General features: G+C 40.4%; 1 protein-coding gene and 1 non-coding gene across 3 annotated transcripts in view; both read left to right on the top strand.

The window, feature by feature from the left end:
- LOC126469901 (zinc finger protein rotund-like) overlaps positions 1-15,942 on the top strand; it is a 900,701-nt gene that overhangs the window by 624,947 nt on the left and 259,812 nt on the right. The window lies entirely within an intron of this gene.
- On the top strand, positions 13,514-13,588 carry Trnat-ugu (transfer RNA threonine (anticodon UGU)). Its single transcript has one exon. It is a non-coding gene; the product is annotated as a tRNA-Thr (tRNA).

The following is a 15,942-nucleotide window of genomic DNA, read 5'->3' as shown; positions in this document are numbered from 1 at the left end:
ATTATATGTTCTTGGTGCCGTGAGTATATTTGTTTCGAATTTTTATATGACAAGTACCATCCATCTAGTTGTTCGAAGAAAAGTGAGGACACGTAACAGTGACTGGAAGAGCCATTGTAAAGTGACCTGGAGTAACATTTTAGTTGTTTATTATCCTAAGAGGTTTGAGAAATTTATTTGCCTACCTTATTATTATCATTCCTTATTGATACATACCGTATTAACCCTGCTATCCCTATCAATTGAGATATGGAAAAATACAAACGAAAAGAAGAACATCCTCTAGTTTTTTTTTTAGTTTCGAGCCCGAGTTCTCCGATTGCCAGCCAGTTACCTTGGCCTTTTTTTTTTTTCTTTTTTGGTCATAACATTCCACAGTAGTACACAATTTTCAACAGACATTTAAAAGTAATAAAACAAACTAGTCGGTGAACAGTGTGTACCATGTGGGTACAGAAGCGGCAGTTGTAAAAGTTTCTTACCTCGATTTCTGGAAAAGTTTGCGTTTGCGGACACCATACTTGATTATGGTAAATGCTCTATTTACTATTATCTATCGATCCGTCCAATTTTGAGTCGATTGCTCGTCATAACCTTTAGGGGTGATTTTCTCAAAATTGCGGGGGTGTTGACCCAAAATATCTTAGATTCCTTCGTTTTAGGTTGTACTCAAGCGACCTGCCAAATTTGAGGCGAATCGGTTGGCCGTGTCTGAGGCCTTCCCCTTGTAAGCCGCGATGAGAAAGTTTTGCAAACTGTTGTTAATAAAGCTTTCGGATAGATACACTTTCCTTTATAAACGCAACTTTCAGCATTAGCCTAAGCAGTATTCAGAAAATTAACTATCAACTCAACCACACATAAGCTGAGCAAAACTGGTGGAGGACAAATGGACAGGACGTTGACCAGAATGTAAGGCATTTGGTACAATGTGCGCAATATGCCGATCTCAGTCATCATCACAAAGAGCGCAAAGAGTACTGAGGGCATCCAAGCCATTCCAAATGGTGGGAATGGACATTTTGGATCGATTCAACCTAACAGCTGCAGGTAACAGCTATGTGTTAACCATCATATTGCACATCTAACGTTATGCCACAGTGTTTGCAGTACTGAATGAGCAAGTGAGTAAGATGGCACGGACAACAGTAAACAACTGGTTACAGAAATGTGGTATTCCTAACACAATAATTACACATCGGGGCCCGAACTTCATGTTCAAGCTGATTAAGCACTTGCGCCATCTATTGCGAATCTGGAAGCTAAGAAGTTGTCCTTACAGCCTCAGTCTTATTGAAGAATGGAACACATCCACTGGTCTCTCACCAAAATGTTAAGTTATTATGTGGACACCCATCATAACAATTTCTTAAGTTTATTTACTGTATGTTGTAGCTGCATAGAATTCTAATGTACATGATAGCATTGGGGTCTCACCATAGTCGGTAATGAAAGAAAGGTGCCATGGTCTTTTGAAGTGATTGAGTCTCGAGTTGGGAAAATAGGGAGTCATTGAAGAAGTTTGTGAAGATGTTACAGGGTATGTGGAAATGGGTGAAGAAAGCAAACACTAAAATGCTCGAGCATCAAGAGCAAGTGAGACGATTTGTTGGTAAATTACCTGAGAAGAGACTCTGTCATTGGGTTATGCCGGTGAGACCCTGCACACTGACGGGAAAACGAAAATTTCCTTACGCAGTATCAAGTCATAGAAATGAAACCGCCCATGAATGTAAAGTTACAGTTAGTAATAGATCTACACTAATTAACCATTAACACAACAACAAAAATCTTAAATTTTTTTGTTGTACTTTTACAAATTTGTTTTTTAAAATTATTTCATGTAAATTCAAATTAAGTGCAGCTATGTATTATTGTAATTGCAGCAGCAAAAATTGTACAGGAAGAAGTCTGAGAAAATGGTAATGTAAAATTGGATGTATGATATCACCATGAGTAGTATCAATAAATACATATCTCTGATATGGGAAAGTACTGATGATGTGGATGGCGCAAAAAGTTAGCATGCATACAAGAATATACAGAGAGATGAAGACATTGTATGAAGTAGACTGCCAATAAAGTAAGATGTAGTGAGGATGGTCGCTCTGTGGTGTCAGAACTTTGACTAATTGATAGTCTAACAACAGTAAATTTGATATGAAGTGAGTTGTAATAATTCAGTAAGAGACTGAGTACTGCACTATGAATTTTATTTAGTGGATAAAGTTAATTTGTGTTAATTGCCATACGAGTGCAGTGGTAAAAACTGTGGTGTGTGCTCTTGTAAAGGTATGGATGATCTACGATGCGTGGCATGAAAAATAATAGAGCAGATGTATTGTGGGGTATTCTGCTTTAAACACCAATTACCAGCCTCTACTAAGTTGTCTGCATCACATACAGCAAGCAGAGTATAAATGCACATACTGGTACTTCAAGATGATAATGTGTATACTAACATGTGATATGTATTGTAGAGAATTGTATCTAAGAGCAGCCGCAAAATGAGTACATACTTCGTCGACCACAACCACCAAAAGGCATGATCTAAACATTGTATACATTATTTTTGTATACATTAGTTTTGTAACAGGGTTCAGATAAGTTATGTTTTGTTAATTTGAACAGTTAAAATCAGATAGATATTTAGCGCCTGTTATTTAATGAAAATTACTAACAAAGTGAACATAATTACTGATTCACAGCAATTGAAAGAGTGTGCATTTTTCAAAGCGATTATCATTAAATATTTTACATATACTGATACATATACCAAAATCCATCAGTCATTCCACATGGAAAAGCTTCTATACATATACATTAAAGTGAGAAGTAACTATTTACATGTTTACATGTTCAGGCAGCAAATACATTAATTAATATTTTGTAGAAAATATCTGACAGAAACGGTGTTTTCCATTCCATTAATTCTATTATAGTAAAAATGGTTATTCCATTGTTCACAGAAGTTCATGAAAGTAATAACAAATCGTTATTAGTTAATTGAAGTTATAACTGCTTTTGTTTATACCGTCTTAACGTGTACTCCACTGAGAAGCAATTATGTGACCACAGTATTATAGTGGAAGTAATGAGAGCGTGTTCGGTACAGTAACATACTTAATGCACCTGCTGCTGCTTTGGTTCATACAAGATGAGCTGTAGTGATTCTCAGTGAGTCTGGAAGTTTAACTATTTTTCTACCCAGATATTCTTAGCTTTGTCAGTAAATACATAGAGGTAGTACGTTGCTTAATTCTTGCAGGCAGAAAACTTAAAAATCTTCACAGTGCTTTAATTGACAAAGTATTGGCTTTAACACAAATAACAGTTATCCTGTGTTTTATCATGTTTTAAGACACCACAATTGCTTTCCAAGTTATATTTTATGCTTCTTTATTTGGGACTTGCATCACCTTTCAAAATGAAAGTTAACTTCTCCAATCAGGTACTGGCACAATCAAGTTTTTCAAGTGAAAAACTTTCATGAAATCATTAGCATCACTAAACTTTTAGATTTATGATTTCATGGTAAGTATTGGCTTCTGTCTTAGCTGAGTGTACTGCACTGCCACAAAATGTACTGAAGGAGGAGCAGAACAAGAGGGTTGGAAGCAATGGTGTTTATTAACAGTCAATTTACAGTGTGTTGTTGTGTCTTCGGATACTGACTGCCTATGTGTTAGCTAAGTCACGGTCAAGGTACACTGTAATTATTTCAGTAGTTAGCTGGTTAGTTGCTGTATACAAGATACAACTCTCGTTTATTTATTCTTTTCGTGTAAAGAAGTAGGGTAAGGTTAGTATTGATGGACCAGCTCCATCGATAAACCGGCTTGATTTCTCTCCTTATATTGACAATAGGCACATTCTAGCGGTCATTAAGTGCACCCCATGTTGCCAAAGATTAGCTATCTTAGTTGTAAGTCGTTCCACGAAAACACAAAGCAACCGTGAAATAAGGTAAGATTTTCAGTATGTTCTCGTAACTGAATACTGTTAAAGACTGAAACATTGGAGTGATACTGTAATAGTGATTAAATTTCTGCGGCGATAATTGAAAAGTAGGAGCAGTTCACACCATTTTGTCATATTCACAATACGTGCTGTGGACGAAGACGAGGTATTCTTAAGCGATGCCATGCGAGTTGTCTTGAGCAAGCCATTTTCAGTTTCTGTGAATACGTTCGTGGCCCAATATGGGAACTATCTCTACACATACTGTCACAACAAGAGTTCGAGTTATGTACCAAACAAATGCGATGGTTGACTTAAAGTTTTAAGTAACAACTAACTGACTAATAATTTATGAGTAATAAGCAACTAATTAATAACAACTATATGAGCAACGAATAGTGAAAAATCAATTTAATAATAACGATAGATCTGATAAAAATAATTGAAAAATTAATTTAACCATCAATTGAATAACTGTTAACTGAGTAATGATTAAGTGCATGACAAAGGATAATATTTAATTTCGTAAATCATATATTATTCTATATTTGGTGTTGTTTACCCCAGGCAGTACATGAGCTCTCACGTGCTGTTTTCCCTTGATACGCAGTCTTATGGGGCTATTTAATGTCACACGTGGCGTGGAGTGGCCATGTCTCGGATTGCGCGGCCCCTCCCGCCGGAGGTTGGAGTCCTCCCTCGGGCATGTGTGTGTGTGTGTGTGTGTGTGTGTGTGTGTGTCGTTCTTAGTATAAGTTAGTTAACGTTAGTTTAAGTAGTGTGTAAGTCTAGGGACCGACGACCTGAGCAGTTTGGTCCCTTAGGAATTCACACACATTTGAACATATGAATAATCTCATAATTAATGTGATAATAGTGAATTACTTAATTAATTAATTGATACTAGTACTAACACATGCATATATTACATGTGAGGTTTCTATCCTGGATGCCTCCAGGACTGAAATATGGAGAGTGGCAGGAAGTCGATATGGATCGTGCATTAGCTGCAGTACGAAATGGTGATATGGGAATCAATGCGGCTACCAGAACTTGTAGCGTGTCGACAGCCATTTTACAAAGACATTTAGTGAGGAAAAACTACTTTCCTCTTGACAACAAAAGAGTTATAGGCTGTACGGCTGACCGGCCCATGGCAGTGGAGGAGTAACTAATTGTGTAGGTCCTGAAACTAGAAAAATTAATATTTGGCGCTATACCAGAGGAATTATGTTCATTAGCTTTGAGATAGCGGACAGAAATGATATTTAACACAGATTCAGTACGGCAAAGAGAATCCCCAGGGAAAAAATGGTATTATTCATCAATCGGGGGGCATCCTGAGCTTAGTTTGCGTCAGCCAGAAGCGACTTCGTATGCTCGAAGTAAGGGTTTTAACAAACAGAACTTGATCCACTTCTTTGATATACTCGAAAAGACCGTTGATGAAATCCAGCTCAGCACAATACGAGTATTCAGCGTTAACGAGACAGGTTTATCAACAATTCAGAACAAACCAAGAAAGGTACTTGCCCACAACTGTAAAAATATGGTGGGGTCAACAGCCAGTGGCGAAGAGACTAGCCAGTATGTCCCATCTTTAACGATTTACAAACGTTCCTATTAGGATGAAGGGTTAGTAGAAGGAACAATTTTTGATTTATCAATAGGGATATATATGAGAGGTGGTTAAGGCATTTCATCAACTCACTCCACTCCTCAAAGGAGAGAAAAATATTGCTTCTACTTGATGGTCACTCAACCCACACCTAGAATCTCGATGTCCTTTATAGTGCTCGAGGAAACGATGTCATCCTGTTGTCACTGCCAAACCACACTACCCACAGGTTACAACCACTGGTGTCACAATTTTTAAGCCTTTGAGTAGTTATTAAATTGCAGAGATGGAGGATTTTCTAACGCAAAAACGCAGTGAAGGGAAACACGAAGTTGTTATGCAGTTTCACCTTGGGTGTCTCTCCGGCAAAGTACAGGGACAGGTTGCAACGTAAAGCACAGGGACAGGTTGCAACAATAAGGGGTGCAGTAAATGGTTTCGCAAAAACAGTAGTTTGGTCAGTAAACATGAATGTTTTCCGTACTGCCATTATGTAGCTGTGATGCAGTTTGAAACAAACAATATTTCTATAAGAGAACGACAAGCTAAAGAGCTAATTTTGGTAAGGCATATTCCTAGGCCCAATACAGTCGTCCCCGCATCTAGAAGTCAAGATAGGCCGGAATTTATTCCAGTTGGCGCAGCAACATGCGCTTCGAAACTTTCCTTGCATAAATTTTTTCCCATGCTGGAAAAACTCTCTCGAGAAATAAACTTGAATAAGGCTCAGAAAGCCATAGATATCACAAGCAGTCCATACAAACTGAAGCTGGAAAAAGCGGCAAACAGAAAAAGTTGTAAAGAGAAAACAACTAGATCTAAAAAACGTCTACAGAAACATGCACCCAAGAAGTTAACTAGAGCTCAACTTTCGTCAAATGATACGGCCACCCAGATCGACCGACATGTATCCCATCGAACATTTATAGGACATAATCGAAAGGTCAGTTCGTGCACAAAAGCCTGCACCGGCAGCACAGTCAAAATTATGGACGGCTATAGAGTCAGCATGGCTCAATATTTCTGCAGGGACTTCCAACGACTTGTGGAGTCCATGTCACGTCGAGCTGCTGCACTACGGCAGAAAAAAGGAGGTCCGACACGATATTAGAAGGTATCCCATGACTTTTGTCAGCTCAGTGTATTCTAAATGCAGTCCAGGGATTGGTTTAGAGCTTAAACTTCATCATCCGAGAGTGCGGCACTATGCGGTAATCGCTTATACTTCTTTCTCTCAGAAGATACAAACACTTTAGCTTCCCAAATGTGGATTTAGGTCGTTTTCTTACAAAATAGCGCTTGTACCACTTTTACTCTAAGCCCTTCAGTTGTTATTTATATTATTTACATTAAACTGGTGATGTGTAACTTAAAACAACACGTCATGTAGACAAATATCTTACTAATAGATAGCTCACTAGTCCTTGCAGATTCGTCTAACAGCATATCGTGTACATATACATAACTGTCCCTGTAAAATGACAGGCCTACACTGTTGGGTCATTCTCAGCCCAAACAACGCATCTGTTAAATGCTTTTCCACAGCACACACGATACGCATTTGTCAGCGCTGTTTTAAAAATATCCCAAGTGTTTTCGTTGCTACAGATGACTTTTTTAGGTCCATCATGTCACTCCAGATTCGACAGAGCTATGAAAGCAGCGTGTGGAAGCTGCTTCAAATAAGGCGATATCGATTTTATATGCCTAAAAGATTTCGGTCAATAGTTTTGGGAAGCAATTTCTTTCCTTTTGAGTACCTTGCAGAGTGTAAAGCTATAAAAAATTTAGGATACTCGAGTCTTCCGGAGTAACTGGATGCAGAAACATGAGATAGGACGTTGGGACTACAAATGTTGGGGAATATATGTACGAAATGTTGGAATATCGATCCTGTTCGTAAGATTTAGCACCTTCTGACTGTCTATTTCCAGTTCTGAAAGAAAGTTTTTTTACATCTACATCTATACCCTACACATCAGTGTGAAGTGCGTGGCAGGTTCTTTTTAACGCACCACCATACATTAGGTTTTCCTCTCGTTCCACACACTAACAGAGAGTGGCGAGAATAACTGCTTGTACGCCACTGTGAGAACTGTAACTAGCACAATTTAAATCTATAAAGAAATTAAAATCTGCTCGATCTGAATGGAATAGGTATGTAGAGCGAGAGAGCACATAAGTAGTTTTGTGCCATGTAAGTCGTTTCTTTAACCTTTTTAAGCAAGCGCTCGCTAAAAGCAAGGCGTCATCCTACGAGTGACTGCCATTTAAGATTTTTTAGCACTTGTACTACCGTCTCTCACCAGTGAAACTCTCATTTGACGATTCGCGGCGCCCTTCCTTGTTGACGGTTGATGTACCCTGTTAGTCAGGCCTCATAAGGGTCCCATAAGCTTCAGTAGTATTTATGCAGGTTAGTACAAGTTTGCCGGCCGGTATGGCCGAGCTGTTCTAGGCGCTTCATTCTGGAACCGCGCAATTGCTACGGTCGCAGGTTCGAATCCTGAAAGCCGGCCGGAGTGGCCGAGCGGTTCTAGGCGCTACAGTCTGGAGCCGCACGACCGATACGGCCGCAGGTTCAAATCCTGCCTCGGGCGTGGATGTTTGTGATGTCCTTAGGTTAGTTAGGTTTAACTAGTTCTAAGTTCTAGGGGACTAATGACCTCAGCAGTTGAGTCCCTTTGTGCTCAGAGCCATTTGAACCATTCGGGCGTGGATGTGTGTGATGTCCTTAGGTTAGTTAGGTTTAAGTAGGTCTAAGTTCTAGGGACAGATGACCTCAGATGTTAAGTCTCATAGTGCTCAAATCCATTTGAACCATTTAGTACAAGTTTTCTGTATGCAATTTCTTTTGCAGACAAACTGCAGGTTCCTACCATCGCGTCAATGAATGCGCTTTACGTTCAACTGGCCGAATGTGCTCTTTCCACTTAATATCTCTAGATATCGTTATTCCCAAATATGTGAACGACGTGATTGGCTCTTAGGTCTGACGCATTATTTCCGTAGTCAAAGAATACCAAGCTTTTAAGTTTCGCGAAGTGGCCACATTTTACTACCAGTCTTTACAACACGCTAATATTTGAGTTCGAAAGTGGAAGCTACGGTAGCCGCTGTCGTTGTTGTATTCAGTACGAAGACAGGTTTGGAAGAGCTCTCCACGCTAGTCTGTCCTGTGTAAGCCTCTCCATTTCTGCAGCGCACATCCATTTGATCCATTTCTGCAGCGCACATCCATTTGATCCCGCTCACTGTAGCCAAACGTTGGGCACCCTCTACAATGTGATCCCTTCTCCTTCTTTTAATCAGATAGTGCCATAAAATTCTTTTATCGCCAATTCGAGTGAGTACCTCTTTCTTAGTTATCTGATCTACCCATCACATCTTCAGCATTCTCCTGTAATACCACAGTCCAAAATGTTCTATTCCCTTCTTATCTGAATTGTTTATCGTACACGTTTCACTTCCTTTCAAGGCTGCACTCGAGACAAATACCTGCATTCATGATTTCCTAACACTTAAATTTATATTCGATGTTAACATGTTTCTCTTTTCCGGAAACGCTTTTCTGCTAGTCTGCATTTTATATCCATTCTACTTTGGCCATTGTCAGCTATTTTACTGCGATAATAGAAAAACGTCTTACTTATTAGCCTAATTCCCTCAGTAATACCTCATTTAATTTGATTGCCTTTCATGCAAGACGTAGCTCGATCTCATCGAAGCAGGAGAGTGTTTGATGTCCTGGAGGAGTTCTTTGGGGACCGCATTCTGGCATGGACCTTTTGTTCACGTTCGTCTTATATCCTTTCAACAAACTGTCCATTCCTTTCAATTGACCATTCACCCGTTGATAAGTGTTTTCGAGTACTTGAGGCATAGAAGATACTGACAAGAAAAGCAGGAACAAATTGTATAGAATTATTTTTGCTGCTGATGGTGATGGGGTGGTGTTTTATTTTGGGCAACGGAAGAGCACAGGGAGGACGCATCTACTTGTGCAACGGCCCCACCGAACGGAAGGGGCGGCGTACGCTTAGTATTCCAGGCAGGGCTTTATCTCGCACTGCGACTCGACTAATGCGCCGACTCGCGCTGCATACGTTAGCGCGGTATCAACCGTTAGCGTCTGCTGATGAGTTGCTACCTTCCGCCGTTTCCTCGCGGATAGCTGGCCTGCCAGATCGCAAATACAGGACGACAATTATTGAACTATATGAAATTAAATCGTCATAACTTCTGAACGGTTAGCGTTAGAGCGTTCGAACTGCACGGTTGGTCGCGGGACATGATGGGAATTAGTATGCGCTGTATGGTTTGGTTTAGCGATGAAGGCCACTTTCATTTGGATGGGTTCGTCAATAAGCAAAACTGGCGCATTTCGGGAACTTAGAATCCGCAATCGAGAAGTCTCTTCACCCTTAACGGGTGACTGTGTGTTTTTCAATATCAAGTCACGGAATAATCAGTGCGATATTCCTTGATGGTACGGTGTCTACCGAACTGTAAGTGAAGGTTTTGGAAGATGATTTCATCCTTATTATTCAAAGTGACCCTGAGTTCTACAAGATGTGGTTCATGCAAGACGTAGCTCGATCTCATCGAAGCAGGAGAGTGTTTGATGTCCTGGAGGAGTTCTTTGGGGACCGCATTCTGGCTCTGGGGTACCCAAAAGCCACTGGCATGGACCTCGATTGGCCGCCATATTCTCCGGATCTGAACATATACGACTCCTTTTTGTGGGGTTATACCAAAAACAAAGTGCACACCAATAACCCCAAAACCATTTCTGAGATGAAAACAGCCATTCAGGCGGTTATCGACAGCTTCGATGATCCGAGACTTCAGCGGATCATGCAGAATTTCGCTATTCGTCTGCACCACATCATCGCCAATGATGGCAGTCATATCTAACATGTCATAACCTAAATCCGAATATCTCTAGTGACGTTTACATGTCGAATAAAGTGTGTCCACGCCGAAGTTTGTAACTAATTTACGTTTTTTTTCATATAGTTCAATAACTATATAAACCTTGTTGCTCGATACAGTCGCTGCCAGTGGAGACCGGGACATCGACAGCCGCATCCGTCGGATGCGAAAGTTGGCGTTAGAGAGGCAGCATCCCAATTATATTTTCTAAAGCAGTTCACGTCCATTTGCTCTGTTTGGTAATGCGTGAACGCTGGGTTCCAAATTTCATACAACTGTTTCAGGCACGCTGGAACAAAATGATACGGCCGTATGTTCGTGACATATTGCTTACACTCAGACGAAGAAAATAATGTGCCTGTACGTGGGTCCGGCAACGCTTAATTTTCATGTTAGAATTCATTTTATAAACTTCTATACTGCATTAATCATGGTAATCACATATGGACAGAACGTATCAGCACGTCATATACAATTTTCTCTTACATAAAGTGTCTAACATGATCTCCGTTAGCTTTGATACATGATCAATTCGTCGTCAGATTGATTACCACATGCGCTCATGATCTCTGAAATCCTGCGTACGGTTTCGTATCTTTACGCATTAGTGGCACGAAGACACTGTACCTTGTAGCGGAATTCTATACACAAGAGCCTTAAAATTTTTTTCAAAAATAGAAGTCTAGTGGATTTAGGTCCTGAGAACGTGGGGGCCAGGGTGACTTAAGAGTAAATCTTACCCTGACGCAACCGAGCTGGCAATTCGAACCGTTCATGTAAGCAAGGTTCTACGTGAGGTATGGTAGTACGTTCAGTTCCTGTGTGTTCCTCGTACCTAACGCACTATGATGAATTGTAGAATCTTAAGTCAGACTTGGAAATAAAGCTTTCCAGGCCCTTGTCCATTTAACATACTCGTATTTTCTGTTCGTATGTGCGAAGACTGTGTCTTGAAAGTTTGACAATACGTTTTCGTTACACCCTGTACAGTATGGGCTTTTAGTATCTCCCAATTGGGTTACACTGTTATTTTATGAATTAAATATGATAACTGCTGTGAACACAATAGTAAACTAGGACGAACGGTAAAGGAAAGAAAAAAGAAGATTGCTTAACGTTCGCCGACGTTGAAGTTATGTAAGACGGAACGAACGGTAAAAGGTGAATTGCGTAGGAAAACGAAACCAACATCTTGTCGAACTGTGACAGTGCTGTTAGCTGGTAGTGCAATGAGATGTCAGTAAGCCGGCCGCTGTGATCGAGCGGTTCTAGGCGCTTCAGTCCGGGACCGCGCTGCTGCTACGGTTGCAGGTTCGAATTCTGCCTCGGGCATGGATGTGTGTGATGCCCTTATGTTAGTTAGGTTGAAGTAGTTCTAAGTCTAGGGGACTGATGACCCATAGTGCTTAGATCCATTTGAACCGTTTGAGATGTCAGTAGAGGAGAAAGCCATGAAGTCCATGCGCAACTTAGTGAAATTAATTTTTCGGAAGATATGACAACATACATCAAAACGCACGCGAAAGGAAATAGACGTATTAAAGAACAACGGGCGTTTGAACCTGCTGTCTCATCAAGTATACAGCCGACGAAACAGAAAAAGCACTGTATACTGAATTTAAAAAAAAAAGCATGGGAATAGAGTAGCACTGTTGTTTCTGAACACAGAGGGAGGGGGGGGGGGGGGGGCAGGACAGGTTCCTAAACGAGATTGGGGGGGAGGGGGGCAGAAGATATCAGGAAAAGGAAAACAACGAGAAAAAGCAGAAGAGGTAAAATGGAAAAGATTAAACTAATAAACATTGTGGTAGAGCTGTATTTTGCCTGTAACTTCGCTGTATAAATTTTACTCCAACTCACTGGCTGGCGTGCAGACCTCTGCATGAGACAAATCGTTTCCAGTACCTACGTAACCTTGCTGAGTACAAGAATTGGCGCTGAAGTTGTGCAGCCATTCGGTCGTGAGAAATGCGGTTTTATTCTTGATTATTCATTAAAATGTTCATAGCAAGTTCAGCTCCCAACGATCTGCAAGGAAAGTACAACAACAATCTCAAAATTACAGGTCACGCAGAAACCTATAACCTGAATTGTGAAGTTATAGGTCACATGGATTACTATACATTTGTATCTGCAGATCAGTTTTCAATAACATAATGCGGTGCTAACAGAGTTTTCTTGAGTTAATAAATGATTATTCCACGGATGTTGTTGATATTGTTGCAAATTCACATCATCTTATTACACACTACTATATACTTATGTTGATTTCTCCGATATTTTCGGAAATCAAAGATCGATTGCGAGCACAGTTTGCAATCGCATGTTTCAGAAGGAAGGCTCTTTCTTCATCATAAACGACATTTTCGACTGATGAATCTGATTCTGATTTAACATACAAGACACATTTGGCTTCTACATAACATTACTTCAAATTATACATTTTCTTCCATATAGATATTTATAATGTATGTACTTTATCAGCTTTTTCCTATAATTCAATTTCTTGTAATTATGTTCCTTTTTAGAAATTATCCCCCTGTTACTAATATTTATTTCAAGCTAGAACCACCTCTCATCCTGCTTGACGTAATAGGTTTTGTACGGAACAGTTTCACGAACTACGAAGCCCCTCAATTTACTTTTTTCGACAGTTTCTTTGAAAAGCATTGTGAAGAAACTGAAGTTTCACAGTCGATGTACAAGTTCGAAATACCCCGTGAGATCCACATTCCCCACGGTAACTGTTCTATCAGGAACAGATACTACCGTCATATATAGTTAAAATATGGCTTCCCGGCCATTGACCTCCTTGTGCGAACGCACACGCTATGCCCGAACTCGTACGGGACTTGGTAGATTAATCTGCCACGAGTAATGAGTATGATGGGCAAACATCTATTAGGCGCACTACGAATGTAGTGGTGTGGACATGTTGGGAATGTGGATCTCACGGGGAGCGTGCAAGGGATAAGTCCCTGCAGACGCACTATCCTCTGTGCCCGCGGTGGCTCAGATGGATAGAGCGTCTGCCATGTAAGCAGGAGATCCCAGGTTCGAGTCCTGGTCGGGGCACACATTTTCAACATGTCCCCAATGAAGTTCATCAACGCCTGTTTGCAGCTAGGGTGTCCATTTAATTATCATTTCATTTCTAGCAAAGCTGCATGGTCATCCACGGTAACTGTTCTATCGGGAACAGATACTACCGTCATATATGGGATGTAAATCATATTTCCTTTGCTTAAAAGGCGCGTAGATACCACCAAATAACGATTTTACAGTTGTTAATCAGATATAATTAAGCAGATTCAATCTACCACTATCAACCAGCTTAGCAGTTCTCCTTGGCCAAAATTATGTTGTCAAATTGAGAAACACAACAATACAGCTGTTCTAAATAACTAATATAGACCTGTAATGTCCCAATAAAGCTCTAAAACACAGAGAACTATACTGACTATATAACTCAAATACAAAATAAACGTGCGAGGGAGGGGAGGGGGGTACAGTGATTTTACTTTTCCGAGAACGGCACCAAGCTGATAAGGATGTGCGAGGAACGAAGAGTCTTGCGGAGAATCATAATTGAATTGTAAGTTGATTGTAAGAAAAATAATATCTAGAGTTTTCGCTTTATTTGAGGGTCACGAGAAATGGATCGAAGTCCAGCTGTTGTTTATCGTTCGCTGATATCTGAAAGAAGCTAATAAGGTGTATAAAATGAAGAGTAAGTCACCATCGTTATCGAGAATACTCCCACGGGAGACATGGTAAACAACAGACTTATGGCACCAATGCAGATTTTTTATTCGATTTGGAAACAAAAACATTATCGCTTCGTTTTATTCTTATACAAAATAGAGAATGTAGCAAATAATCGTGATCGGCAAAATGTTGTGTTCTTTTATTTTAGGAAGCTTCTGACACAGTTCTCAACTTTTGTTTAATGAACAACTTACGTTTTGACGGAATATTAATGAGCTGTTAGCACCCGTCGCGTTTTTCTTTCCTAGTTCATTTTAAGTACTCTCTTTTGTAACCTTCTCTTCTGTCTATCGTCTTCCTTTTTCTTTTCAGAAAAAAAAAGAAGTCGACGTTGAGGCAGTTAGAGACAATCCTTCTCTTTCAAGATACAGACGGACTAGTACACTCAAACATGGCACTAATTTGTCGTTCTCCCGTGGCAGCTATAATACATTTAATATCATTAACGGCGAATCACTATCACAAAAGCAATATAAATATGTAGGTACTCTGAGGACACTACAACACAGTCATAAAGGAGTCTGGGAATCTGGAACTGTTTTATCTACAATAGTACATAGACTTTGTTGGGTCACATTGGTTAATGCCGTACTTCGTCGTGTTGCGTAAAACAAAGGTCGTTAGATCTTTTAAGAGCTATTTGAGTGACAGTTGTGTATGAAATGGACAAGGTGCGCGAACTCACATGCCAGACTATCTCAGAAGTCGTTCAGGCACCATGTGAAGAGTCTGTAGTGAGCCACTCAATCCAAGTTAAATTGGCACCAGCAGAGCCAGTTACCGTCGTCAGTAACACAGCGATGATGGAGGTCACTAGCTATTAGCTTATGGCGCAGCAGATAACTTATGAGCCATAAATTAATACACTGACAAAAAATAGCAGCAACTATTATTAACCACAAAGATCTAGCACTATCTCTTTACTACTGGATACATGAGGCGTACTTCCACACGAGTCTTACTGTTAACGACACGCCAAGGTGAAGACAGATTAGCACGAGTCTGGGAACACCCCTGTTGGGCACCTGAATAAGCGAAAATGTCGCCCACGCAGATTAGCGGAACATATCTTGCTACACACCACTGACAGAGTGCACAAGGTGACAAACAAATGGTACATGTCATGCTGGTAGTAGTATCCTCGTACAGAGACTGGTAACGGATAATGAAATCGCGCACATGACAGATGTAGTCCAGAAGTGCTCTGGAGTCTGCACAGACCAATGTACCAGAGTTGTGAACGGTCGCAGAGCAGACGTGCCTGTAGACCAGCGTGGCTCCCCTCATGCTTCCCGCCTTGTATGCCACGTGGAATCGCTGCCATCTTCAGGGTGAGGGGGGTTGCTGCACGCCACGTGCTTTTAGGGAAAGATTCAACTAACACGAGCCTACATTACACGTCCATTGCTTCCTTCATCTTATATACACATAAAAGTTAAGCTCCTGTGTGCAAGAGTGAGCTGAAGATTTGAGTGGTTCCCAAAGGTAAAAATAAAGTTCCTTTTGTATTAGGATTCATAAGAATAGTGAACGCATAATTTTTGTGAAATCTGGCGCGCTCAGCGAGAAAAAACTCATACAAATTGTAAACTCTGAAGCAGCAAAAAATCACCAGGCGATAGCATGCCCACACCCACGACTAATACTTGTATAAAAGAAAA

Source organism: Schistocerca serialis, chromosome 3, assembly GCF_023864345.2.
Source record: "Schistocerca serialis cubense isolate TAMUIC-IGC-003099 chromosome 3, iqSchSeri2.2, whole genome shotgun sequence".
Lineage (NCBI taxonomy): Eukaryota > Metazoa > Arthropoda > Insecta > Orthoptera > Acrididae > Schistocerca > Schistocerca serialis.
Note: the sequence above shows the minus strand (reverse complement) of the source record. Positions and strands in the feature narration are given on the sequence as shown.